Here is a 27,380-nt window from a genome sequence, read left to right as displayed (position 1 = left end):
TTTTTAGATCAATTGTGAATAGTCAAAACTACACAACTTAAATCTCAAAATATAAAGTCTGCTGCATATTATTTTATAACCCCTCTATATTAATTCCAATTTAAAATGACATAAGGATAAAAATACACTGATTTCACATATGAGGAGGCTTCATTTCCAGAAAAAAAAACAAAGAGCCAGATGTCTTCTGGATGACAAAGATGACTTTGGTAAAGTAAGTGAAAAAAAATCATATATGAAAGAACTATACTTTTTTCATTGCTCCTTTACATAGTATATCAAATCCATAGTCCTTTGTTAAGACTTCTTTTTTCTTATTCAAAGGTAATTCATTTGCATTTTTGATAGGGTTTTAGCAAAGTATAAATTAGGAAATTACTCAGCCTTTGCGGTACAATACTTCGGGCATATTAAATTCTCCTGACTATAGAAATAAAAGTACTCTCAGAAACAACAGTTCCAGACAACACTACCTTAGGAAAAATACATGGTTAATGAATCTGTCAGGAAGGAAGGTAAAGCTTAAGTGTTAAAGATGCTAAGAAGTTTTAGGCAGAATTTGGGGGTTAGAAAGAGAAAACGCAGGGTATATTAAGATAGCCAAGTAAGCACACATCCTGTGTTAGGACAAGACTGGACTGGCTTGACAGGTGGAATATATATCAAAATAAAAAATATCAAACATGAACACTGGCATTCACATTCAAGACATTCACAACTGGACTATGGCCAGTCCCTCTCATTCACAGAATAGCTTATGGCATGCTATATTACAAATATTTCAAAATTGTAATTAAGGTTCAAAGAAAATTCACGGCTTTAGTGGTTTCAGGAGAAGAAAAATGTCTCATGACTCAATGCTCTTGAAAACACTCCTAAAACCCCCTTCATTCCAAATGATAAAATTAGTTATATTCACTGAACTTAAAACATAATCTAATGCTGTAGTATAAGCAGTCTGTGGTACAGGAGATTCAGCCAGAGCGCTTAACCCAGACTTAGGGTGTCAAGGAAGGTCTACAGGGAAAGAGATCTGAACCATAAGCAAAGGTTCATTAAGGAAACAGCAGGTAGAATGTTCCAAGCAGAGGGAAAAGCATTTGTAAAAAACTGACGCAAGAGGACCGGTCTTTAGACAAAGCATAGACTAACAAGATATAATGCAACTCTTTATAGAATCTTGCCAAAATCAGGGATTACTCTCTTCTCTGGGAGAGGCCTACAGCTGACTTCTTTTTCCATACCAAAAACAAACATTTTAGGGTATCTAAGATAGAGACCAGCTGAACAATTACTCTATTAATGCTTTTATATTTTTTTAAAGATTTATTTTAGAGAGAGAAAGAACACGTGCACATGTACATGCACAAGAGTTGGAGAGGAGCAGAGGGAGAGAGACTTCAAGCAGACTCCCCACTGAGCATGGAGCCTGACATGGGGCTCAATCCCACGACCCATGAGATCATGACCTGACCTAAAACCAACAGTTAGATGCTCAACCGACTGAGCCACCCAGGCACCCCAATGCTTCTGTATTTTGACCTCACCATTTTTATCCCTCTACTGGTGACATTCCTTCCTTTGTTCCTTCCTTCCTGCTTCTCCTTCCAAGACTTTCAGGAATCGCATTCTCTTAGGGAATAATATTCACATTCTATAGCCAACCTGTTGGCCTGTTTAGAAAACAGCTTCAAAAGGAGCAGATGGGGGCACCTAGGTGCCTCAGTCAGTTAAGCGTTTGCCTTTGGCTCAGGTCATGATCCCAGGGTCCTAGGATCAAGCCCCACGTCAGGCTCCCTGCTCAGAAGGGAGTCTTCTTCTCCCTCTCCCTCTGCTATTCCCCCTAGTGCCCTCTGCTTGTGCTCTCTGGTTCTATCTCTTCGTCAAATAAATAAAATCTTTAAAAAAAAAAAAAAAAGAGCATCAGATGGTTAACCCCTTTATTATCAGTTCTTTTTTTTTTTTTTTTAAGATTTTATTTTCTTATCTGAGATACAGAGCAAGAACAAGCATGAGTGGGGGTTGTGGGGGGGCAGAAGTAGAGGGAAAAGCAGGTTCTCCACTGACCAGGGAGCCCGACACAGGGCTCAATCCCAGGACCCTCAAATCATGACCTGAGCCAAAGGCAGATGCCTAACCAACTGAGCCACAGAGGGACCCCTTTTATGACCTGTCCTAGTTATTACCCCAAAATGACAGGCTGTGATGGCATCCGATCACCTCCATTACTTTGTCTGGCCCAGGATCAGTAGACAGGCTCTCTATAGTTTGTAATAAAAACATTAAAACAACATCAAGCGTAACTTCTAGATGGAGACTTCTTAGAGGAATCTGCCAACCAATATAACTAACTACCTTCTCCACTATGTATGATGGATCTGTAGGAAGAGGGGTGCATAGATCTGACAGGGGCTTACTAAGGAACAACAGACATAGTAAAAAGTTCTTGCTTCTCATAAGAAAAGAAAGTATCATGAATAGTGTTAGGGGGACTTCAGGCTATAAAAGTAAATCTAACCAAGGCTGTCACCTTGCTCAGGCAAGCAACAGATGAATTGAAAGGAATTTATAAGATGTGGTCAGGACCTTGGACTTTCCTGTAAGAGCAACAGGAAGCCACTGAAGAAATTTAGCACCAAAGTGATATCATCAGATTTGTGCTTTAGAAAGATAATACAAAAGCAGTGTAGAAAAGGGGCTAGAAGGGGAGACAGGAAGACTGTCTTCTAATTACCTGAGGCGCAGTCAAGTGGCATGAAAGAATGAAGAAAAGTTTCCAGATGTGAGAGCCACTTAAGAGGTAGAGTGTATGATATTGACTATCTGACGAACACAGCAAAAAAGGAACAGGGAGGAAACAGGGTGGTGCTCAGGTTTCTGATTAGGGAACGAGGTGTATAGTACCAACATGTACTGAAGGAACAAACCAGGAACTAAGGACTTACTTGGCTAGTAAGATGAGTTCAGTCTAGGGCACAATGAATACAAGACACTTGGGGTATCCACTCAAAAACATCCAATTAGCAACAGGATATATGAGTATGAAGGCTTAGGAGACAGATCTAAGCTAAAGACATAGATGTGGGAACCATCAACACACAGAAGGTAATTAAAGCCTTGGAAATGGATGACATAATCCAGGGAGGATGAGAAAAAAGGACTGGGCCATGGACAAATGGGATGTAAAAACTAGGGAGGGTTTAACTGACCTGTGGACATTTAACTGAAGAAACACAAAGGGGAGGGGGACTAATCATGACAGTAGTTATGTTAGGGAGCAGTCCTGCATTAGTTCTCCTGGGAAAAATTAGCAGACGTGTAGTATGGAACAGGAGGAGCGCCCACCCACTCTGTTCTTGGCTCTAGTTTCCAGGTTCAGTCTGCCACCTTTACAAAGACTACAGTCATCCAAAATAAATAAAAATCAGTAAAAACGAACTGGCAAAATCATTGTTGTTCTAGTTTTCTTTTACTTAGTAGATTCAAAACTGATACCATCTGTGCAGTCAAGCAACGTATGTTACACTTAAATACAAGACTCATTCTTGTACCACTAATGCAATCCAAAAGCTGTATCAGGACAGCACAGACATAGAGTAATATCAGATGTAGTTTTAAGTGCTATAAAACAAAATGATTCTACATTTTGGTTCCAGGCTTTAAAAAGTACTATAGTATATGTGGTTTTGTGTAAGATTCTAAACTACAGTCAAATTCTTAAACTAGTTTTTTTCTACTCAAGTGCTGACAGGAAAAAATATAGTTTCAGTCTGACCTTATAGGTGTATACCATTTACCCTACTTTTAACTTGATTTAAACCTTACGGGTACTCTTGCAAGACAACAAAAATGTGCATAAGTGAGGTCAATTAATAACCAGTTTCTAAAATCTACTGAATTTTTTGTTGGGCAATATCAAAATCCCTATAATTTGTAATGAGTAATAATAGAACTTGAAATTTTTACAGTTTTAATTAAGATTTCCCCAAAGACAAAAAAAACACATTATTTTTAAGAAATTCTGATTCATCTGTATATCTCTTTAAGTGCTTCATTAACAAGTATTCTATTGCTAGATATAATAAATATCCACAGACCACATCTTAGTAAAAAGTTATCCAATTTAGTACTAAAGTTGTCAGCAATGTTTAATTGTCTTCCAAATATAAAATCTTATTTCACAAGCCCCAGAACAGGTTCTATTCCTTAGTCAATATATTTTTTTAAGATTTTATTTATTTATTTGACAGACAGAGATCACAAGTAGGCAGAGAGGCAGGCAGAGAGAGAGGAGGAAGCAGGCTCCCTGCTGAGCAGAGAGCCAGATGTGGGGCTCGATCCCAGGACCCTGGCAGAGGCTTTAACCCACTGAGCCACGCAGGCGCCCCCCTTAGTCAATATTTAACCTTTCTACAGTATATGTGCTGCCGAAGCAAGCACAATTTAACCTTTCTTCAAATAAAAGTTAACACTGACATAAAACACCTCTGTATACTGAAAACTCCTATGCTTTTGAAAGTTTTTCCATTTTTCTCTATCATCCATTCACAATGTATGTGTCTGATAGTAGTTTCTTACTGTCATGTTGGTTTACCCTTGCTGACATATTTTTCTCACATCTCCTATGTGGGCTGGTCTTTCCACCCATGATGTGTGCTGATCTCCTAGGAAGTAGGGACTTAGCAGTCTTCTTTTTGTAAGACTGTACATACAACCCATGTGATATTAGTGTCCAGCTGATTCTATGGTCTTCCAAATACAAGGAATCAAAAAGGAATTAGGCTCCTTAATACCTTGTTTTATATTAAACACAGAGCAAGTGGCATATTTACCACCACCTTCCTCACCTCACCTTCCCTATCCCCATCCATTGAAAAATCAGATCAGATTTGGAAGGAAAATCTGATTAGCATAAGACTAATTTTAAAAAGGGAATAAGTCTGAAGAATCAGAAGCAGAAAGGTGAAGATAAGAAAAAATGATCAAAGAAAAATGACTAAAAGGAAAATGTGAGCCAAAGATAATAAAAGGGAATAAAATAAATAATAATGAAGCAATAGTATCCAACAATGACCAAGAAAAAGAAGCCTGTAAGAAATAAATTCAATCTCTTGCCTAAGTCGATCACTAAACCACAGCTCACAGGACAACTAGCAACTTTTAAATCCCAGGCCAGGGACATGTGGTTATCCCACCCTGGTACTTGTTATGCCAAGTATAACTGCTGACTTGGGATGCTCCTGAGTCAACGGAGCGGACCACCATCATTTCTGTTCCCTGCCAAGAAACACATCAGCAACTGGGGGCTGGAGGGAGAGCCAGTGGCAAAGACAGCACAACAGCAGGCCAAGGACTGCACACAAGAAGTCTGGTACTGAGGTTAAAATTAAATGAAAGGAAGAGAAATAAAGACAAAGGAGAATGAGAAGAGCAAACACAGCATCAAACTGAATTCTTTCTATATACAGGGAAAAGCAAACATCTGGAATTATTTGGTGTTAAGTGCCACCAAATTTAAGACTTTGTTCCCATCTTTCAATTGTTTCTTAGTAACACTACACATACACACACACACAGAAAAACAAACCTGGAGGCTAAAATGAAGAGTCCTTAAAGTGGGTATAACAATAACCATTTAAAAAACAAAATGCATTTTTAAAGCAACAGAGCAATTAACTACACAAAGACATATTCCTGACAACTTGGAGAGACATTCATCCTAAATTCCTAAGTAAAATGAGGAAGCTGGAGACAGATATGTATGATACAGAACATTTTTTATAAAACCATGTCTATATAAGCACAGGAAAAATCTTTAATGTTCCCAAAAATCTTTAATGTTCCCAAATAAGTTCTGGTATTATGAGTGATTTCTCCTTTTAAAAAAAGAATTTCTGGGGCGCCTGGGTGGCTCAGTGGGTTAGGCCGCTGCCTTTGGCTCAGGTCGTGATCTCAGGGTCCTGGGATCGAGTCCCGCGTCGGGCTCTCTGCTCAGCATGGAGCCTGCTTCCTCCTCTCTCTCTCTGCCTGCCTCTCTGCCTACTTGTGATCTCTCTCTGTCACATAAATAAATAAAATCTTTAAAAAAAAAAAAAGAATTTCTGTGTTTTTAACATAATTAAAATAAAAATAACAACAATCTCTTAAAATAAAAGGAAAAATATCCCTTTCTAGATCACACAGTCTTTACCTTGACTTAAGTGTGTATAGAAATTACAAAAAACCCCTTTCACATTGAACACAGCTTTGAGAGACCTATTCTCACCCAGCGGGGAGATGGGGCCACTGCCCAAACCCAGCTGCATTATGGTGGAAAAAAACACACAAGCTGTGAAGACCAACGGAAAGAATCTCTATTTACTAGCTCCATGACCCAGGGCAAATTATATGAAATTTCTGAGTGCTGCCTTCACTTGGCTTCAGCAATGAAATAATACCTACTTCACAGGGCTTTATTGAGGATTCCTGAGAACAGCTCCCACATACAACAACATGGATGGGGAGAATGGGTACCAGGGAGAATTAGAACCCTTCTGACCACTATTATACTTATTATCTCATCAAACAATCTGTTCTGAATAATGCCAGATTGTTTGCAGCTTCCACTGACCTCCCCTTGGCTTATGATTCCTCAGACTAATCAGTGCTCAGCAAAGCAGCCAGGTAACTGATGTGTCCTTTTATAACATCTGTACTTACTACCTCCAGGAGAATAAAACAGGAAAGTAGGTGTCAGAGAACAAATGTGTGCTTATCCAAGTTCTATGTCCTACACATACACAAGCAAACCCAGGAGGGGCAGAAAACACCTTTTCTAAAGGCACATACTGCAGAAGAGTGACCAAATGAATAGAACGATAATTGGAGATATTGTTATAGGCTCTGTTTGACATATTATGCTTTACCAGAATTTGCACTACAACTATTGTTCATTTCTTAGTGTTGTTTCACAACCTTTAAGAATGCCCACCAAAAATTTTAGTATTCATAAGTATGTCTTGAACCAGGAAAAGTTCAGAACCACTGAGACAGAAAATAAAGGAGAGAGGAGAGAGGTATGAAGCAACAATCTAGAAGAAGGCTGCCTGATAGGACTTTATGCAATGATGGTAATGTTCTATCCATACCTATCTCATCCACTATGATAACCACTAGCCACATGTGGCTACTGAGCATATAAAATGAGGCAGGTAAAAATGAAGAAATGATTTTATTTTATACTAATTTAAATTAATATGATCAAATGTGGTTATTGACTATAGTACTGGACTGCAAGATCTAGAAATCTTAATAATTGTGCTATTCAAAAAGGATGGTATGCGGATGAGTCAGCTAAAAGCAAAGACAAAAACAGAATCAACAAAACAACCAAAAAGCCAACAAAAACAGACACCTAGTACCATGTTAAAATTCTCTTGCTCCACACAGAGTACACCTTGAAAACACCTTGATAAAGCTGAGGTCCTCATCTGATCCCAAGCTGCCTCAGTCTGCTCAGGCTGCCATAACAAAAAACCATACAGTGTGGGTAACTTAACACAAATTTATTTTCTCAATTTTAGAAGCTGGAAAGCCCATGATCAAGGTTCTGGATGACTTGGTTCCTCGTGAGGAATCTCTTCCTGGTTTGTGGATGGCCACCATCTCTCTGTATGCTCACACAACCTTTTATTTGTGCACATGCATAGAAAGACATCTCTCTTTAAGGTACCAATTCTTACACTAAACCAAATTAGAAGCCCAACCTTATGACCTCATTTAACCTTAATTACCTCTGTAAAGGCCCTGTGTCCAAACACAGACACTTTGGGAGTTAAGGCTTCAACATATGAATGGGGGTGGGGCAAGCAGAATTCAGTCCATAGAACCCTCCACTAAACCATAACTAGCTTTCTTACCATGAGTTCCAATATTCCACAGAATATATTTCTCACCCTTAATTCATAATCTCCTAGAGGCTTGGTCTTCTACCTACTCTTACCATACCACCAGTTTACAACCATGTAAGGCTTTAACGCTGCCTTCAGACACTTCTGCAACTTACAAAGATTAAAATATAACTTTGAACCTCAAAAATGACTTCTTAACTCCTAAAATGATTGTACAGAAAAGCATTAACACAGCAGGCCTGAAACTGCTCTTCTCAGAAAGGACTATTTGTAACACTGGTGCTTGGCTAGACTCTGCAAACTTGGATAGTGCAAGACCTCCCTAACTACTAAGAGGGGCTCACAGTGCCTAAACTGTACAGACACTGCGATTTCTGCTGACACCTGCTTTGCCTCTCAGAAGGTCTGGAATTTGGTACCTGCTAGGCAAATGATGACTATGTGACCAGCCCCCAGTAAAAACTTCGGGCACCGACTCTAATTAATTTCTCTGACGGGTGACATTTCAAACATTACCACATTCTGCTGGAAGAAATGAGTCCTGTGTGACTCTACAGGGAAAGGACCCCCAGAAGCCTGTGCCTGGTTTTCACCTGACTTCATCCTATATACCTTTTCCCATTGCTGATTTTGCTTGGTATCCTTTCCCTGTCATAATCATGATGACAATACATGCTGAATTATGTGAAGATTTCCTAGTGAATCATCAAAGTTGGAGTAGTCTAGAAGACATCTGACACTTCAATCCACTTCTTAATTTATATCACCAAACATCTACCCTAGTAAAAGAACCCCATATTCCTCTATTTTAATCTTCCCAAGTTCCACTCCAACCCATAATTCGCCCAGCCCAGGCCTTATCCAGTCAATTTTCTACAATTACCACAATCACTCAGGTTAAGATAACCATCAACTCTCTGTGTATCAGTGGTTCTGTAAGTGGGGTGAATATGCTCCGAGAGATAGCAACAGGGTTTTTATATATATATATATATATATATATATATATATATATATATATATATATATATAAAAATGTTCATTTCCTAAGTCTTTTAGTAAAAAAGGCATTCCCAGGCATTTCTCCATGTTGAGCCTCATTTTAGTTGATCTTTCTGCAAGGGAAGAAGCTGCAGAGCACTTCTATCTGCCTATAAGCTTCTTTCTCCAAACAGCCTTAAATGTCAGCGCTCCATAGGTCTCCACGTTCTGCTGCTTTCATCTCATTTCCCACAGACCATTCCATCTACTTCCCTAACCTGAGCTTCTACTTACATTCCCTACATCTTTGAGTTCAGCTTTGTCGCCTGTCCTAAGCCCCAGAATCTTAACCTCCAACACCTACAGGAGAAATATTTCTATGAATCCTACTGATCACTCAGACTGATAGTCTTCTTGACACTTCTGTACAAAAAAAAAATCATCTAGGTCTGTTTGCTTTACAATTCCTTTGGTATGTCTAGAGCTACTATATCACAGCAATCCCAAGTTACAGAAGATTATTTGAATTATTTCCTTAACATGTCTTTTTTATATTCCAGCCTACACTGTTCCCATTTAGAGATTCACTATTACAGTAGAGCCTGGTGCAAAGTTATGCACACACCAGACATTTAATAAATTTTCAGTCAATAATTAATATCATCACCCATCTATCAGATCTATGGCAAACAGAATGGAACACCATGCTGGTAGCTTGGCTGCATGTAGAAATGTCATTCCTGGTAATCTCAATTTATTAGTTCTACATGAATCACAATTTTTAAAGAACAGTTTAGAATAACCAGCTAGCCATTTGAGGGATAAAATGTGTATGAAGCTTTAAACTTTAAAAATTAAATCATTAAAGAAAAGAAAAAAAAGAGGGGTATTTGCTGGAGGAATTTCCATATAAAGATGGTAGATTGAACATAAACATAGGTTTCATTCCTCCCTGAAACTGTACAAAGATGAAAATAAAGGAATTTCCTTTTCATTCTTTTTTAAAGTATAACTTATAAGGATGAAGAGATAGAAAAGGAGAAAACAGCAATAGAATCTGACAAGCTAGAAAGTGACAGGCCAACGGTGACTAACTTAATAGACCAGAAAAACACGAAACTGAGAAGGACAACAACACAGCTAAAGCCAGCCCATTTTACATCCCATTTTATACCACTGGACTCCTAATAGGATCAGGAAATGAAGAAATCTATGACATCTAGAAATAGGGATGAAGGGAGACCTAAAATAAAGTCAACTGGTTTAAAGGTTATCTAAGAGGCAGTTAGAGCTCCACAGCCTCATTCTAATTCGTGGCAGCCCAGCCCCCAACCTGACCAAGAAGAGGTAGTTTATTCTCTGGAGACGATAGAACAGAGGCTCTCTGGATTAGAAGTCAACAGACACAGCTAAGAGTAGAGCCACAGTGCCACAAACAGGGGATAGAATGCAGCAAAGGTGCAAGGTTGGGAGTTAAATAGCAATGTGTAAATGAACTGAACATTGAACACTGAACTCTGTACCCCATGCTCTGAGTTTTCTACCCCACTCAGGCTTTAGAACAGTGGTAGTCTGGCTTACAGATGACAAACAACTCTAATAAGCCTAAAAGTAAACACCTAAAAATATGGATATGGGAGAATTCCCCAACATTCGGCCCAGCCTCATCATAAACGGGAATCTCAAGTCAGTTAAGTATCTCCCATGAACTCAGAACTTCCAAGGAGACTTTTAGTTCCCTGTTCTAAATAAAATCATACAACCAAGGACTGATTACTAGACATCTGAAGAAACCTCAAACACAAAAGATGGAAAACAAAATATACAGATAGGTCTGACTTTTCAAGGTGGCAGAGGAGTAGGAGAACTTAGTTTTGTCTGGTCCCAGGAATTCAGCTTAAATACCCATCGAATCATTCTGAACAACTCTGAACTCAATCAGACATCTAAGAAAAGAACAGCTGCAATTCTACAAATAGAAAAGCAACCCCTTTCTGCAAGGTAAGAGCTACAGAGAAGTGAAACCAAGGCAATACACAGCAAGGAGAGGGAGCTTCCATCAGCCAGCTGCCAGAAAGTGATACAACAGTGGAGAGCAAAATTGGAACTTCAAGTCTGCTCCGATGGGGGACGTCCCTGCCTGAAAGGTGCTCAGGTGGTAAAGTGGGGCAGAATCCTAGATGGAACAGTGCACTCTCAGGATCCCTATGTTCACAAAAAGAATGGGGGTGCCTGATAGCAGCAGAGTTCCTAGGCAACGGAATGGGAAAGGCAGCTGTAATCAGTGAGCCCAGGAGTGGGCTTTCAGCTTAGTGCTGCCATAAACCACGAACCCTGGCACTATCTGGCAACCACTCTCCGAGCAGGGGCCCACCAAGCAGTAGAACCACAGCAAAACCCCTGTCCTTCCCCCAGGAGAAGCAGCTTGCCACAATAGTTCATAGGGTTTGGAGACCCAAGACAAGGTGCATACCTGAGATAAAAATTCTGGGTCACAGGCCCTGTAAGCACCAAGTGTGAATAGGTGTGAACCAGGGAGACAGGAGTGACTGCTTTTCCCTGAGGGCACACTGAAGGTGTGGGCATGAGCTCTCGGCTCTAGCATTGGAGACTGGGAGGCCACCATTCTCATTCTCAAAAATGGCATGGAAAGCCCTCAAGGGAACAAGAGCCACATACAATCCAGAGCCACTTACTTAGGTTCTTCCTCCCCCCACCCCCCATGCAAAGGTGGTGCAATTCTGCACAGTGTAAAGATACCTGAGAATCAGTGCAACAGGCCCCTGCCTTAGAAGATCAGCAAAAACATCTGGAAAAGACCAAGATTACCGATCACATGGGACTGTAAAACACCAGTGCAAGGGGGAAACAGTATCTAGAAATCATGGTTGCTTTTTCTCATGATTCTGTAGGCTTTTAATTTTGTGTTTTTCCTCTTTCCTTTTCAACCAATTTCTTATTTTATCAACTTTTTAAAAGTCTTTTTTAATTTTCGTTTTTACAGTTACAGTTACATTCTATCCTTTCATTGTATTAAATTTTATTTTCATAAATATATTTAAGTTTTTCTTTCTTTACAATTTTGGGATGCAATTTCTTCTAAGAAACAGAATAAGATACACCCAGAATCTAGTACATTTCTCTATTATCTTTACCTGTGTAATTTTATTGTTTTTTTAAGACTTTATTTATTTATTTAACAGAGAGAGCAAGAGAGCACAAGCAGGGGAAACAGTAAAAGGAGAGGGAGAAGCAGACTCCCCATGAGAAGGGAGCCTGACACAGGACTCAATCTCAGGACCCTGGGATCACGACCTGAGCTGAAGGCAAACCCTTAACCATCTGAGCCACATAGGCGCCTGTTATTCTTCCTTTATTGTTTTTTTTTTTTTAAGTCTCTTTTAATTTTCATCTTTACAGATACATTTTTTTTTTTAAGATTTTATTTATTTGACAAGTAGGCAGAAAGGCAGGCAGAGGGAGAGTGAGAAGCAGGCCTCCTGCTGAGCAGAGAGCCTGACCCAGGACTCAATCCCAGGACCCTAAGATCATGACCCAAGCCAAAGGCAGAGGCTTTAACCCACTGAGCCACCCAGGTGCCCCTGGATACATTCTTATTTATTTTTTTTTTAAGATTTTTTTTTTTAATTTATTGGAGAGAGAGAGGAGAGAGCACAAGCAGGGAGTGTGGCAGGCAGAGGAAGAGGGAGGAGCAGACCCCCCACCAAGCAAGGAATCTGATGCAGGACTCAATCCCAGGACCTTGGATCATGAATGAAGCAAAAGGCAGATGCCTAACTGACTGAGCTACCCAGACGATAGTATTTAATTGTATTGTATTTTCATTGTATTAAATTTTATTTTTGTACATATATAAGTTTTACTTTCTTTCCAATTTGGGATCTAGTTCTTTAACAAACACACCAAAATACATACAAGATCCAGTGTATTGATCTGTTCTATTCACCTGTCTGTTTATATTTTCTCTCTTTTCTTTTCTCAATTTTCTTTTTGGTTTCAGGTCCCTTCTGATTTTGTTTAGTGTGTATTTCTCTGGGGTCATTGCAATTTTAGTACTTCTATTCTATGGACAGAGTGACAAGATAGAGAAACCAAGATCAAAGAATAGAAGAGGCAGTCCTGGCTGAATAGTATAGTATATAGATAGATACTATAGATATATACTATATAGTATAGATATAACTAAGATGTCAGAACTACAGTTCTGATTGTCTGAACTACAGTTCAGAGTAACGATTATAAAGATACTAGCTGCACTTGAAAAAAGCATAGAAGACACAAGAGAATCCCTTTCTGGAGAAATAAAAGAACTAAAATCTAATCAAGTCAAAAATAAAAAAGGTTATTAATGAGATGCAATAAGAAATGAAGGCTCTGCTAGGATAAATTAGGCAGAAGAGAGAATTAGTGATACAGAAGACAAAATGATAGAGAATAAAGCAGCTGAGAAAAAGAGAGATAAACAACTATTGGATCATGAGGGGAGAACCTGAGAGATCAGTGATACCATAAAGCAAAATAATATAAATTAATCGGGATCCCAGAAAAAGAAGAAACCAAGAAAGAAGGGCAAAAGGTATATTAGAGCAAATTATAGTGGAGAACTTCCCTAAGCTGAGGAAGGAAGCTGGCATTCAAGTTCAGGAGGCACAGAGAACCCCCCTCAAAATCAATAAACATAGGTCAACTCCTTGACATATAATAATGAAGCTATTATTACATGTCAAAGAAACAAAGAAAAAAATCCTGAAAGCAGCTCGGGACAAGAGGTCTGTAATCTACAAAGATAGAAACATGAGACTGGCAGAAGACCTATCCACAGAGACCTGGCAGGCCAGAAAGGACTGGCATGATATATTCAGGGAGCTAAATGTGAAAAATATACAGCCAAATATACTTTATCCAGTAAGGCTGTCATTCAGAATAGAAGGAGAGTTAAAGAGCTTCCAGAATAAACAGAAAATAGAAGAATTTGTGATCACCAAACGAGCCCTTCAAGAAATAAAGAGGATCCCGTAAGTGAACAGAGAACCCAAAAGTAACATAAACCAGAAAGGAACAAAGACAATATACAGAAACAGTCACTTTACAATGGCACTAAATTCATATCTTTCAATAATTACTCTGAATGTAAATGGGCTAAATACCCCAGTCAAAAGACACAGGGTATCAGACTGGATAAAAAACCAAGACCCATTGATATGGTGTCTGCAAGAGATTCAGTTTAGGTCCAAAGTCATCTCCAGACTGAAAGTACGGGGGTGGAAATGCATTTATCATACTAATGAACATCAAAACAAAGCTGGGATAGCAATCCTTACATCAACCAAATTAGATTTTAAACCAAAGGCTGTAATAAGAGATGAGAAAGGATACTATATCATACTTAAAAGGGTCTATCCAACAAGAATATCTAACAATTATTAAAATTTATGCCCCTAACATGGGAGGAGCCAAATAAATAACCAATTAATAACAAAGTTAAAGAAACACAATAATAATATACTAACAGTAGGGTACTTCAAGACCCCACTCACTGACATACACAGATCATCTAAGCATAAGATCAACAAAGAAATAAGGGCTTTGAATTACACACTGGACCAGATGGACTTCACATATATTCAGAGTATTCCATCCTAAAGCAACAGAACATATCTTCTTCTCAAGTGCACATGGAACATTCTCCAGAATAGATCACATCCTGGGTCACAAATAGGTCTCAACCCAGTACCAAAAGACTGGGATCAGTCCCTAAATATTTTCGGACTTCAATGCATTGAAACTGGAACTCAATCACAAGAGGAAATTTGGAAAGAACTCAAATACACGGAGACTAAAGAACATCCTAGTAAAGAATGAATGGTTCAATCAAAAAATTAAATAAGAATTAAAAGAATCCATGAAAACAAATGAACATGGAAACACAACTGTTCAAAACCTTTGCAGTGTAGCAAAGGTGGTCCTAAGAAGGATATAGCAAATAAGCCTTTCTCAAGAAATGAGCAAAGTCTCAAATACACAACCAACATGAATGAAATACAAACAATTATACGAAAATATTATAAGCAACTAATGCCAACAAATTAGGCTCTCTGGAAGAAATGGATATATTCCTAGAGATGTATAAACTACCAAAACTGAAACAGGAAGAAATAGAAAATGTGAACAGACTATAACCAGCAAGGAACTTGAAACAGTAATCAAAAGTCTCCTCATAAACTAGAATCCAGGGCCAGATGGCTTCCCAGGGGAATTCTACCAAGCATTTAAAGAAGACTTAATTACCTATTCTTCTGAAGCTGTTTCAAAATACAGAAATGGAAGGAAAATTTCCAAACTCGTTCTATGAAGCCAACATTACCTTGAGCCCAAAAACCAGACAAAGACCCCACCAAAAAGAATTACAAATGAATATCCCTGATGAACATGGATGTCAAAATTTTCACCAAGATACTAGCTAATAGGATCCAACAGTGCATTAAAAGGATTATTCATCATAATCAAGTGGGATTCACTCCTGGGCTGCAAAGGTGACTTAACATTTGCAAATTAATCAATGTGATATACCTCATTAATAAAATCAAGGACAGGAACCATATGATCCTTTCAAAAGATGCAGAAAAAGTGTCTAACAAAGTACAGCATTCTTCTTTTGAATAAAACTCTTCACTGGGCAACTGGGTGGCTCATTTGGTTAACCATCTGCCTTTGGTCATGATCCCAGGGTTCTGGAACCAAGCTCCACATTGGGCTCCTTGCTTGGCAGGGAGCTTGATTCTCCCTCTTCCTCTCCCTCTGCCTGCCTGCCTGTGCTCTCTGTCAAATAAATAAATAAAATCTAAAAAAAGAAAAGAAAACTCTTCACAGATAGGGATAGAGGGAACATACCTCAATATCATAAATGCCACAGATAAAAAGCCCACAACATATATTCTCAACGGGGAAAAACTGAGAGCTTTCCCCCTAAGGTCAGGAACTTCAGATGTCCACTCTTACCACTGTTGTTCAACAAAATACTACAAGTCCCAACCTCAGAAATCAGACAACAAAAAGAAATAAAAGGCATCTGAATCAGCAAAGAAATCAAGCTCTCATTCTTTGCAAATGACATGATATTCTATGTGGAAAACCTAAAAGACTCCACCCCAAAATTGCCAGGATTCATACAGGAATTCGGGAAAGTGCCAGGATATAAAATCAATGCACAGGGGCGCCTGGGCGGCTCAGCAGGTTAAAGCCTCTGCCTTCGGCTCAAGTCATGATCCCAGGATTGAGCCCTACAGCAGGCTCTCTGCTCAGCAGGGAGCATGCTTCCCCCTCTCTCTGCCTGCATCTCTGCCTACTTGTGGTCTCTGTCAAATAAATAAATAAAATCCTAAAAAAAAAAAAAAATCAATGCACAGAAATCAGTTGCATTTCTATACACTAATAGCGGGACAGAAGACAGAGAAATTTAGGAGTCAATTCCATTACAATTGCACCAAAACCCAAAAGACACCTAGGAATAAACTTAACCAAAGAAGCAAAGAATCTGTACTCAGAGAACTATAGTACGCTAATGAAAGAAATTGAGGAAGACACAAAGAAATGGAAAGACATTCCATGCTCATAGGTTGGAAGAACAAATATTCTGAAAATATCTGTGCTACCTAAAGCTATACATTCAGTGCACTCCCTATCAAAATACCATCAATTTTTTTTTCACAGAAATGGAACAAATAATCCTAAACTTTGTATGGATCCAGAAAAGACCCCTAATAGCCAGAGGAATGTTGAAAAAGAAAAGCAAAGCTGATGGCATCCAATTCCGGACTTCAAGCATGGTTACAGAGTTGTAACCATCAAGACAGTATGGTCCTAGCACAAAAACAGACATACAGATCAATGGAACAGAACAGAGAGCCCAGAAACAGACCCTCAACTCTAAGGTTTACTAATCATAGACAAAGCAGGAAAGAATATCCAATGGAAAAAAGATAGTCTCTTCAACAAATGACAGCCTCATGCAGAAGAATGAAACTGGACCATTTCCTTATACCACACACAAAAATGGACTCGAAATGGATGAAAGACCTCACATTTAGACAGGAATCCATCAAAATCCTTAAGGAGAACACAGGTAGCAACCTCTTCAACCTCAACCGCAGCAACTTCTTCCTAGAAACATCGCCAAAGGCAAAGGAAGCAAGGGCAAAAATGAACTATTGGGACTTCATCAAGATCAAAAGCTTTTTTGCACAGTAAAGGAAACAGTCAACAAAACCAAAAGACAACCAACAGTCTGGAAGAAGATATTTGCAAATGACATATCAGATAAAGGGCTAGTATCCAAAATGTATAAAGAATTTCTCAAACTCAACACCCAAAGAATAAATAATCCAATCAAGAAATGGGCAGAAGATATGAACAGATAGTTCTGTGAAGAAGATCTACAAATGGCCAACAGACACATGAAAAAATGCTCAACAACACTCGACATCAGGGAAATACAAATCAATACCACAATGAGATACCACCTGACACCAATCAGAATGGCTAAAATTAACAAGCCAGGAAACACCAGATGTCAGGGACGATGTGGAGAAAGGGAAACCCTCTTATACTGTTGGTGGGAATACAAGCTGATGCAGCCACTCTGGAAAACAGTATAGAAGTTCCTCAGAAAGTTGAAAACAGAGCTACCCTATGACCAAGCAACTGCACTACTGGGTATTTACCCCAAAGATACAAATGTAGTGATTCAAAGGAGCATGTGCACCCCAATGTTTATAGCAGCAATGTCTACAATAACCAAACTATAGAAAGAGCCCAGATGTCCACTGACAGATGAATAGATAAAGAGGATGGTGTATGTGTGTGTGTATGTACACACACTCAATGGAATACTAATCAGCCATCAAAATAAATGAAATCTTGCCATTTGCAACCACATGGATGGAACTAGAGGGTATTATGCTAAGTGAAATAAGTCAATCAGAGAAAGACAATTATCTAATGATCTCACTCATATGTGGAATTTAAGAAACAAAACAGAGAATCACAGGGGAAGGAAAAATAAAATAAGACAAAATTAGAGAGGGAGAAAAACCATAAGAGACTCCTAGTCATAGGAAACAAACTGAAGGTTGCTGGAGGGGAAGGGGTAGGAGATGGGGTAACTGGGTGATGGATATTAAGGAGGGAACATGAAGCAATGAACACTGGGTGATATTATATAAGACTGATGAATCACTGAGCTCAACCTCTGATACTAATAATACACTACATGTTAACTAAATTTAAATTAAAAATACACAGATAAAAAGCAACAAGGCAGTCACAAGGAGGAATGAGAGACTTTAAAAACTTTTTCAAAAAGTTGTTAACATTCATATCTTTATAGTACAAAGGTGTACCTAAAGCAATCTATAAATTTAATGAAATAAGGAGAGAGTATTAACATGAAATAAGGAGAGAGTATTAACAAAATGAACATTCAGAGGATGATCTTGGAAATTAAACACATAACACTAGAAATAAACTCAACAGAAAATTAAGAATTTAAAGTTGAAGAAAATGTCTCAAAAGTAGAGTAAAAAGACAATGTGATGGAAAACAGAAGAAAGATAAGAAAGATTATCAGTCCTAGAAGCCAAATTCCAAATAAAGGGGTTCCAAAGAAAATGGAAGGGAGGATACAGTGAATACAAATTTTTTTAGAACTAAAAAACAAGAGTCTCCAAACTGAAAGGGCAAGCCAAGTGCTCAACACAATGGATGAAAAGAGCATCATTGTACATTATGGCATATCATCAGATAATTATATAAACTCTAAAAGGTAGAAGGAAATGGAACAATGCCTTCATAATTCTGAAGGAAATTTATTTTTAATGTGAAATCTTATGTCCATCAAAATATCAATATCAAGTGTAACTAGAATCACACACATTCAACAGGCAGTGACCAGAAAATACTTCACCTTCCACACACCCTTTTCAGAAGATACTAGAGTATATCAACCACCAAAACCAGGGAATAAACCTAGAAAGAGAAACAACAAGACATAAAATCAGGGAAAGGGTAGAAGAATGGATGATAATGAAGGAAAATCCTACAATAACTGAAAAAAAATTTTAAACAAAAAGAGGTTTTTTGTATGTGCTCAGATCTCCTTCTCAAAATACAGAATTTTATGTAAATGCTAAAAGAGTTTACAAAACCTCCACAAACTCTTATATGGGAGTTGGGGGGAAGGAAAGCAGAAAGAAGGGGGAGAAAAAGCAACAGCAGTATTGTGGTATACCAGTCTTCCATACTGTTAGAAAAAGCCAGTTCTGATCAGCTCTGTGCTTTCAGTTACCAACTTTAGGTTACAACGGAGTACTTGACAATGGCTGGCTTCAGTTCTTCGGGTCAGAAAATGTTTAAGAGAAATTAAAGAATAAATGTAAATAAGGGAGACTCAACTGCCTTCTTTTAATAAATGTTGCCTCTTTTTAATCACGGACTAAAGATAGTTTAGTAATAGTCATTCAACTATTTTACTACCCAATTTAAAGACTTCCTCAACAGTCCATTGGAAAAATTCAGTAAAGGTAAATGGAATTTTAAAAATGTGGTCACCAGGGGCACCTGGGTGGCTCAATAGGTTAAGCATCTGACTCTTGCTTTCAGCTCAGGTCACAATCTCATAGGTTGTGGGATCAAGCCCTGCATCAGGTTCCCTGCTCAGCAGGGAGTCTGCTTGAGAGATTCTCTTCCTCTGCCTTTCGCCCTGCTCCTGCATTCTCTCTCTCAAAATAAATAAATCTTTAAAATAAATGAGTTCACCAATAAATAAGCAAACAAAAACAAAACAATCACCCCACTCCTAGAACTATCTGACCCTTTCAAAAGAGCCTCTAGCAGACTCCTGTATACTCTTATTTATTCAAAGAGCCTCCAGTGGACTCCTGTATACTCTTAAATTTGACCCCCCCCCAAAAAAAGAAAATAAGATTTCATAAGAAATCAAAGCACAGAACGTAGTTCTAGAAAACACTAAATTGCTTAACTGATACCTCACCAGTAATCACACTAAGTGGAAAATGAGGAGAAAAACAAATTGAAGTACTGCAGGTTTACTGAAAGAGAAATTCACAAGAAATATGCTCAAAATTATTTAGATTAAAATTCTTTCCTTAAACACAGCATTTTAAATGGTCCAACTGATATGATTTTAAAATATCAACTATTTACTATCTTTTTAATTGACTAATGCAATTGATTTCATTAACAGCTAATTTTTGCCAAATTTAATTCTAAGAAAACTCATTTAAGTTAAAAGAGCATAAAGAATAAAATACTGTATTATTGGATTCCTACAATTCAAAAGGAACAGAATCAATTTTTTTTTCAGGATGCAAATAAACATGCCATACTTCAGGTTAAAAGCATATTCTATTCCAAAATTAGCAGTGAAAATAAGCTTGAAAAGAAATTACTTCCCAGCCTTGAATTCAGGGGCATTAATATTAATGACAATCCCACTCATTTCAAAGGCATGCCCCAGAGTGTTTATATTATGAAAAATGGCTCTGGAATGTCATCTTCAGTAAATTTTAAATTGTTTAATCTGAGGTTTTGCTAGATTTTTAACAGCTGCACTTGTGTTTATAACTATAATAAGATCTTTACAGTATGGCACTCCTTTACACATTTTTTAGATCTGGTTGGTAGAAACATGTTGTACTGATCAATGGAGAAATGAGTTTGGTATCTCTCAATAGGTACAAATTTGGTCAGAATAAAGTTTTGTTTTGGATTAACATTGTACAACAAATGCATCATAGACCTTCAGAAGTTTTACGGTATTGGTTACAGAAGGATAGGACAGAAACTTCCATTCATATACAAACATTTGGAAAATGACTCAATTTGTGTTTGTGGAATTCAAATTTTGTTTAGGAAGAAGATATGCATATCAAATACACTGTGGATTCAATTTGTTTGCTGGCATTCACAGAGGGTCTCAGGGCAAGTTACCAAGCAGAAACTGATTAGGCAGTATTCAAAAACCTACATTTCTTCTAATACCTTTATTTACATAGTAGAAAAATGCAACAAAAAAGTCTGCCAAAGACTTAAGAATGTTTCAACAGGGAGCATCAGCAGTCCTTGGCCATGGGGCTGCTGGTGCAATGAAAAGAGCAGCAGACCAGAGTCAGTTTCAGGGTAACAGTCAACAGCTTTGCCACTAACCTCAGTTTCTTCCTCTGTAAACATTTCAAAGAGAAGTTATTATTGAAGGTGAAGGTTTTCTGCTAAAATAAGTTGAGTCTGGGTAACCAGAAGTGCCCAGCTATTTTAGAAACTGCAAAGATTATCATCCCATAATAATTAAGACATATTTAAAAGTTGCGCAAACAGAAGCAGCCCCAAAAGTTCTTCAGCACTATCCTCTTTGGGCTATCTCTCAGGAACTCCTAATCCTAGTCAAAACTAATTTCTTGAAAAGCTTTCACTCTATTTTTCCTCCATTTTAAATGCCTCTCTTACCTTGGCACATGTGGTTACTGTGAGGATTACATTCAATCTCTGTGAGAATAACTTGGAAAGTGCAAAATACATTTAATGGGGCTTATGACCGAAGTGCTGCTACAAATAAACCAGGAAAACAAAAGAAGTTTCAAAAAAAATCTATGCTTTTAAAATCGATAAATTTTCTAAAATCAGTAGGACCAAAGCTCTGATTTCTAAAGGATATACAGCATATTATTGTTCAGAAATAATAATAAACTTTTTTCTATAAGCATGAAACTTCAAACTCACCAGAGAACAAAGAATACTGTAGTACTTTCCATAAGAAGTATGAAAAATTTGTTCAGAATTGCCCATTTTTCCCCCCTAGGTATTACTTAGACAACTAAATGCATTTCAAAATGATTCAAGTGTTACTAAATTACTTTAGACAAAGGTCATAAATTCAAATGTCCAGAATGGATAAGTTAAATGAGTAAAGCAATCAAAAGGGCTTAAGGCTATTGGAAGACAAACCATCATCCAAAGAAGACAGGCAGAACTTAGCTCCTGCCAGCTGATGCCAAAGGAGAAGTCAGAGTTAGTTATCCTACTGCCTTAATAAAACTCAGAATATATGGATTTTTAAAGGTGAAACTGCTTACTGTTTAAATGTTAGTGAATGATCAAAAAATTGTAAACATCATGCAAGCCATACAAAACTTAACTGCAAAGCAGATCTGTTCTCGGCTTTATTACCTCTACCATGTTTGTTTTACATGGATGTATTTAAAATACCATTACAAGGTAGAAAAAAACGTTGGTGACTTTTTTTAATGCTTCAATTATACTATGACTTATGTCGATATATTCAACAGAGTTCATTTTTTCTTTTTTTCTTGAAGTAAAACTTATCTCCACTGTGGTCTTTATTATTTCATCCCTTCAATTTTGGGTTTTGTTTACTATTCTTTTTCAAATTCCCTTAAGTGAAAAGTTAAATAATTTTAACTTTAACTTAAATAAGTTTGATAATTTTCCTTTTTCTTGATGCGGACTATATCACTATAAACTTCCCTTTTAAAACTGCTTTTGCTATATCCCATAGATTTTACAATGTTCTCTTTCCATTTTTATTTGTTTCAAGGTATTTTTTCATTTCTGCCGTTTTGATTTCTTTGTTGAGCTAATGGTTGTTCAGTAGCATACTGTTTAATCTCCAAATTTTGGTGTTTTTTCCTTTTTTTTTCTTGTAATTGATTTCTAGTTTTATACCATTGTGGTCAGAAAGGATGCTTCATATGATGCCAGTCTTCCTAAATTTTGAGATTTGTTTTGTGACCTAAGATGTGATATACCCTGAGAATGTTCCATGTGATCTTGAGAAAATGTGTATCCTGTTGCTTTAGATGAATATTCTGCATGCATGTATTAAGTTCCTCTGGCCTAAAGTGTCATTTAAGGCCAATGTTTCCTTATTGATTTTTTTGTGGGGGTCTAGATAATCTATGCATGGTTGTCAATTTCTCCCTTTAAGTCTGTTAATATTTGCTTTATATTTGTAGGTACTCCTATGTTGAGTGCACAAATATTTAAAAGTTATATCTTCTTAAACTGACCCCTTTGTCATTATGTAATGCCATTTCTCCCCCATTTGAGAGCAGTCATTTATTAATTGACCAGATTACAAAAATAGTCATGGTAGATACCTTAGTTCATCCTTCTAATAACCCTATTGAGTTGGTCTTCTCTGTTGCCAGCATCTCCACCTTCTACACAATGGGTGGTCTTTTTCTTCATTTCCCCTTACGGAGAAGATAATTTGGAGGGCCATAAAAAGTTGTTTGTTTCTTTGAAACGTTTTCCAACAGTATAGACTTTGTGAATCAGATCCTCCTTGCAGATGATGCCATATTTACCAAGAGACTGGGCAATCAATGTGTTATCTGTCAGAGCAATTCACTTCTTATTGATTTTGCCATAACTACGCTTGTAGATCAATTCATTCACCAACTTCATAGCATGGTACACCCATGTTATGTATGGTTCCACAATCCTTAGCTTGTTAACTGAAGCCCTGTTGAATTTAACAAAGGTGCCACTGAAGATCTGGCGAAGAAACTGCAACACTTTCTGAACCTTTGGGCTCACACCATTGATACCTCTGATCCTAAAGACAAGTGCCAATTTGGGTTCTGCAGGTACACAGAAGTTGTCAGCTTTTCTTGCCATCCTCACCATTCAAATCTCAGTTCTGCACATCTGCCTATAGATAAGCTTCCTCTTCACCTTTCAAAGCATCTTTTGAGCAAACTTCTTCCTCAGACCCTTGATCTTCAACTCTGCAAAATTCCTTCGCTTCTTCTTAAGGGTTTCTGGCACAGCAGGAACCTTCTTTTTCTTCTCTTCTGCACCCTCCATGGTTCCAGCTGGGAAAGAGCTGTAATGCCCTTCTCTGTCCTTTACTACAGTTTGTTTTAAAATGTTCTTTTTCTGATATAAAGTATAGCTACAACAGCTTTATTCTTGTTTTTACTTACATGGACTATCTTTCTCCATCCCTTTACCTTCAGTCTGTGTATGTGTTTAGACGTGAAGTGAGTCTTTTAAAAATATATATACAGATGAGTCTTGTTGGTTTTTTTTTTTTTTAATCCATTTAGCCACTCTACACCTTTTGATTGGAGAATATAATCCATCTTTGGAGAATATAATCCATCTACAATAGGTAATTATTGATATGTATGCACTTAATACCATTTTGTTAACTGTTTTCTGGCTGTTGTTTTATAGTTTCTTTTTCTTTCTTCTTCTCTTCCCATGCAGTTTGATGAATTTCCATAATGTTATATTTACATTCATTTCTCATTATCTTTTGTACATGTATATACAGGTTTTGGCTTTCTGGTTACCATAAAGTTCACATATAACAGCCTGTACATATAACAGTCTATTTTATGTTGGTAACAACTTAAGTTTGAACGCATTCTAAAAACTCTCATTTTCACTAATCCCCCCTCAACATTTTGTGTTTTCATGTCTTCTTCTACATCTCTTTATTTTGTGTATCCAACATTTATTCATGATAAGAACTCTCAACAATATAGGAAGGAAAGTTCTTCAACCCGATAAAGATCAATAATGAAAAACTTGTATCTAACGTCATACCTTTGGTAAAGTTAGATGCTTTCCCCTTAACACCAGAAACAAGTCAAGAATGTCCACTCTCCCCACTTCCATTCAGCAATGTACTGGAAGTTTTAGCCACCCTGCAAAACAAAAAAGAAAAAAAAGTACCCAAATGCAAAGGGAAAAATAAAATTGTCTATATTGACAGATGACATGATAGTGTATGTAGAAAATTCAAAGGAATTCACAAAAAACCTGCTTGAAGTAATAAACGAGGTTGCATAATACTAGGTCAAACCAACTGTATTTGTATTTTCATATACTAATAATGAACAATCCAAAAATGAAATGCAAAAAACAATTCTATTCACAATAGCATCAAAAAGTAAACACTAAGAAATAAAATTAACAAAAGAAGGGCAAGACTTGTATAATGATAATTACAAAACAATGCTCTAAGACATTAAAGACCTAAACAAATGAAAAGACATTCCATATGCTATTACATTTCTCCCCCAAAAGAGATCTAAGAGTCAATGCAGTTTCTATCAAAATCCACAACAGTAGGCTTTTCGGGGGGGGGAGGAGAGGGGGATGACAAGATGATACTAAAACTTAACATGGAAATATAAGGAACCCAGAATAGCCAAACCAATTTGAAAAAGGATAAAAGCACTGGAAGACTTCTATTACCCAATTTCAAAATTTACTATAAACCTTCCATAATTAAAATAGTGTGGTGCTGGTATAAAAATATAAATACAGATCACTGAAACAGAAATGAGAGTCTAGTTATAATTATAGTCGACTGATTTTTTTTTTAAGATTTTATTTATTAAGAGAAAGTTGCGGGGGGAGGCTGGGTGGCTCAGTGGGGTAAAGCCTCTGCCTTTGGCTCAGGTCATGATCTCAGGGTCCTGGGATCGAGCCCTGCATCGGGCTCTCTGCTTGGCAGGGAGCCTGCTTCCCTTCCTCTCTCTCTGCCTGCCTCTCTGCCTACTTGTAATCTCTGTCAAATAAATAAATAAAATCTTTAAAAAGAGAGAAAGAGAAAGAGAGAGTTTGTGTGCATGTGGGGGGGTTGCGGAGCAGAGGGACAGGGAGAGAGACTCAAGCAGACTCTGTGTTGAGCATGGAGCCTGACACGGCTTGATCTCTTGACCTGAGCCAAAACCAAGGGCTGGACACAACCAACTGAGCCATCTAGGCACTCCTATAGCAAATTGATTTTTTATAAAAGTAGGGAAAGGTCAGTTTTTTTCCAACAAATAGTGCTGGCACAACTGGACAAACACATACAAAAAAGATAAATTTGGATCCATATCTCATGCCACACACGAAAGTTTATGGAAATTAATCATAAATCCAAGATATGACGGAAAAAAGAAAACCATAAACGGACTTCCTCAAAATTAAAACTTCTGTACGTCAAAAGATACCATGAAGAAAATGAAAAGACAAGTAACAGAATGAGAGAAATTATTTGTAAAACATGTGTCTGATAATGGGCTCCTATTCAGAATCTACACAGAATGCTTACAACCCAGTAATAAGACAATCAACTGTGAAAAATGTGTTAAGGAAACCTATGTCAAGTGGTGCCTGGGTGGCTCAATGGGTTAAGCTTCTGCCTTCGGCTCAGGTCGTGGTCTCAGGGTCCTGGGATAGAGCCCCGCATTGGGCTCTCTGCTCAGCAGGAAGCCTACTTCCCCTTCTCTCTCTGCCTGCCTCTCTGTCTACTCATCATCTCTGTCAAATAAATAAATAAAATCTTAGGAAAAAAAAAAAAAAAGGAAACCTAACTCAAAATTGGAACTGGGAAGCCATGAAAGGAGAGCTTTCACATAGACCCATTTATTGCAGCTTGCTTGGTCCAGCAAGAAGAAAGATTTCCTCTCTGCACAACAAGCTACAGGCCCCCAACAACAACAACCATCCTTAACTGTAGCCAATAAGAGGCTGTCATCACTTCACTCGCCTACAGCCAATGAATAGCCACGAACATTGTGAACTCTCATATTCTTCTAATGAACTTTGTCCAAAACAACCCCTCCAAATTCCTCCTTTCCTCTATAAAAGGATGTTCCTCTCCATTGTTCTCAGGATTTGCCTATCGTTCACCATAGTTTCCTTCTCCTGAACTGCAATTCCTCAGCTATTTCCAAATAAACTTGATTTTTAAAAGATTTTTATTTATTTATTTTTAAAGATTTTATTTGTTTATTTGACAGGCAGAGATCACAAGTAGGCAGAGAAGCAGGCAGAGAGAGAGGAGGAAGCAGGCTCCCTGCTGAGCAGAGAGCCCGATGCGGGGCTCGATCCCAGGACCCCAGGACCATGACCTGAGCCGAAGGCAGAGGCTTTAACCCACTGAGCCACCCAGGTGCCCATTATTTATTTATTTGACAGACAGAGATCAAAAGTTGGCAGAGAGGCAGGCAGAGAGAGAGGGGGAAGCAGGCTCCCTGCTGAGCAGAGAGCCTAATGCCGGGCTCGATCCCAGGACCCTGAGATCATGACCTGAGCCGAAGGCAGAGGCTTAACCCACTGAGCCACCCAGGTGCCCCTAAATTTGATTTTGCTGGTTATTCACTTACATTTTTTTTTTAAAAAGGTTGACATTTCCTGGTGTCAGAATCCAAAGGCAATGAACCCAAGAGGAACTAACAACCCCTAGAACCACATATGGCACCCACTTGTACCCCTTATTGCTTTCTGCTTGATTTGTCTTCTTCCTTTCAGTTCAGAAAGTCTTCTCTCAGCTTCAAGCTCCCTCCTTTTTGTTGAGCTCTCCAACTTAATTGGCAATCTGTTTTCTTAAAGGTATAGTCCTTTTAGTGATATTCATTTATATTCTGAACCTCTGTTTTTGAAGTATAA

The 27,380-nt window shown here is 37.9% G+C and overlaps 1 protein-coding gene and 1 pseudogene across 2 annotated transcripts in view; both read right to left on the bottom strand.

The window, feature by feature from the left end:
- The window catches only part of FANCC (FA complementation group C), a 263,906-nt gene extending 239,283 nt beyond the window's left edge, over window positions 1-24,623 (bottom strand). Inside the window, exon 1 of one of the 2 annotated variants that reach the window (XM_032308876.1) lies at window positions 24,540-24,623. The gene's annotated coding sequence lies outside the window, so the exon portion shown is untranslated. The remainder of the gene's footprint in view (window positions 1-24,539) is intronic. The other variant, XM_032308877.1, reaches the window with a different exon arrangement.
- LOC116571109 lies at window positions 22,597-24,540 on the bottom strand (annotated as a pseudogene).
- Window positions 24,624-27,380: the final 2,757 nt, after the last annotated feature.

This window comes from Mustela erminea, chromosome 12 (genome assembly GCF_009829155.1).
Source record: "Mustela erminea isolate mMusErm1 chromosome 12, mMusErm1.Pri, whole genome shotgun sequence".
Taxonomy (NCBI): Eukaryota; Metazoa; Chordata; class Mammalia; order Carnivora; family Mustelidae; genus Mustela; species Mustela erminea.
The sequence above is the reverse complement of the archived record's forward strand: the minus strand, read 5'-3'. Positions and strand labels throughout refer to the sequence as shown.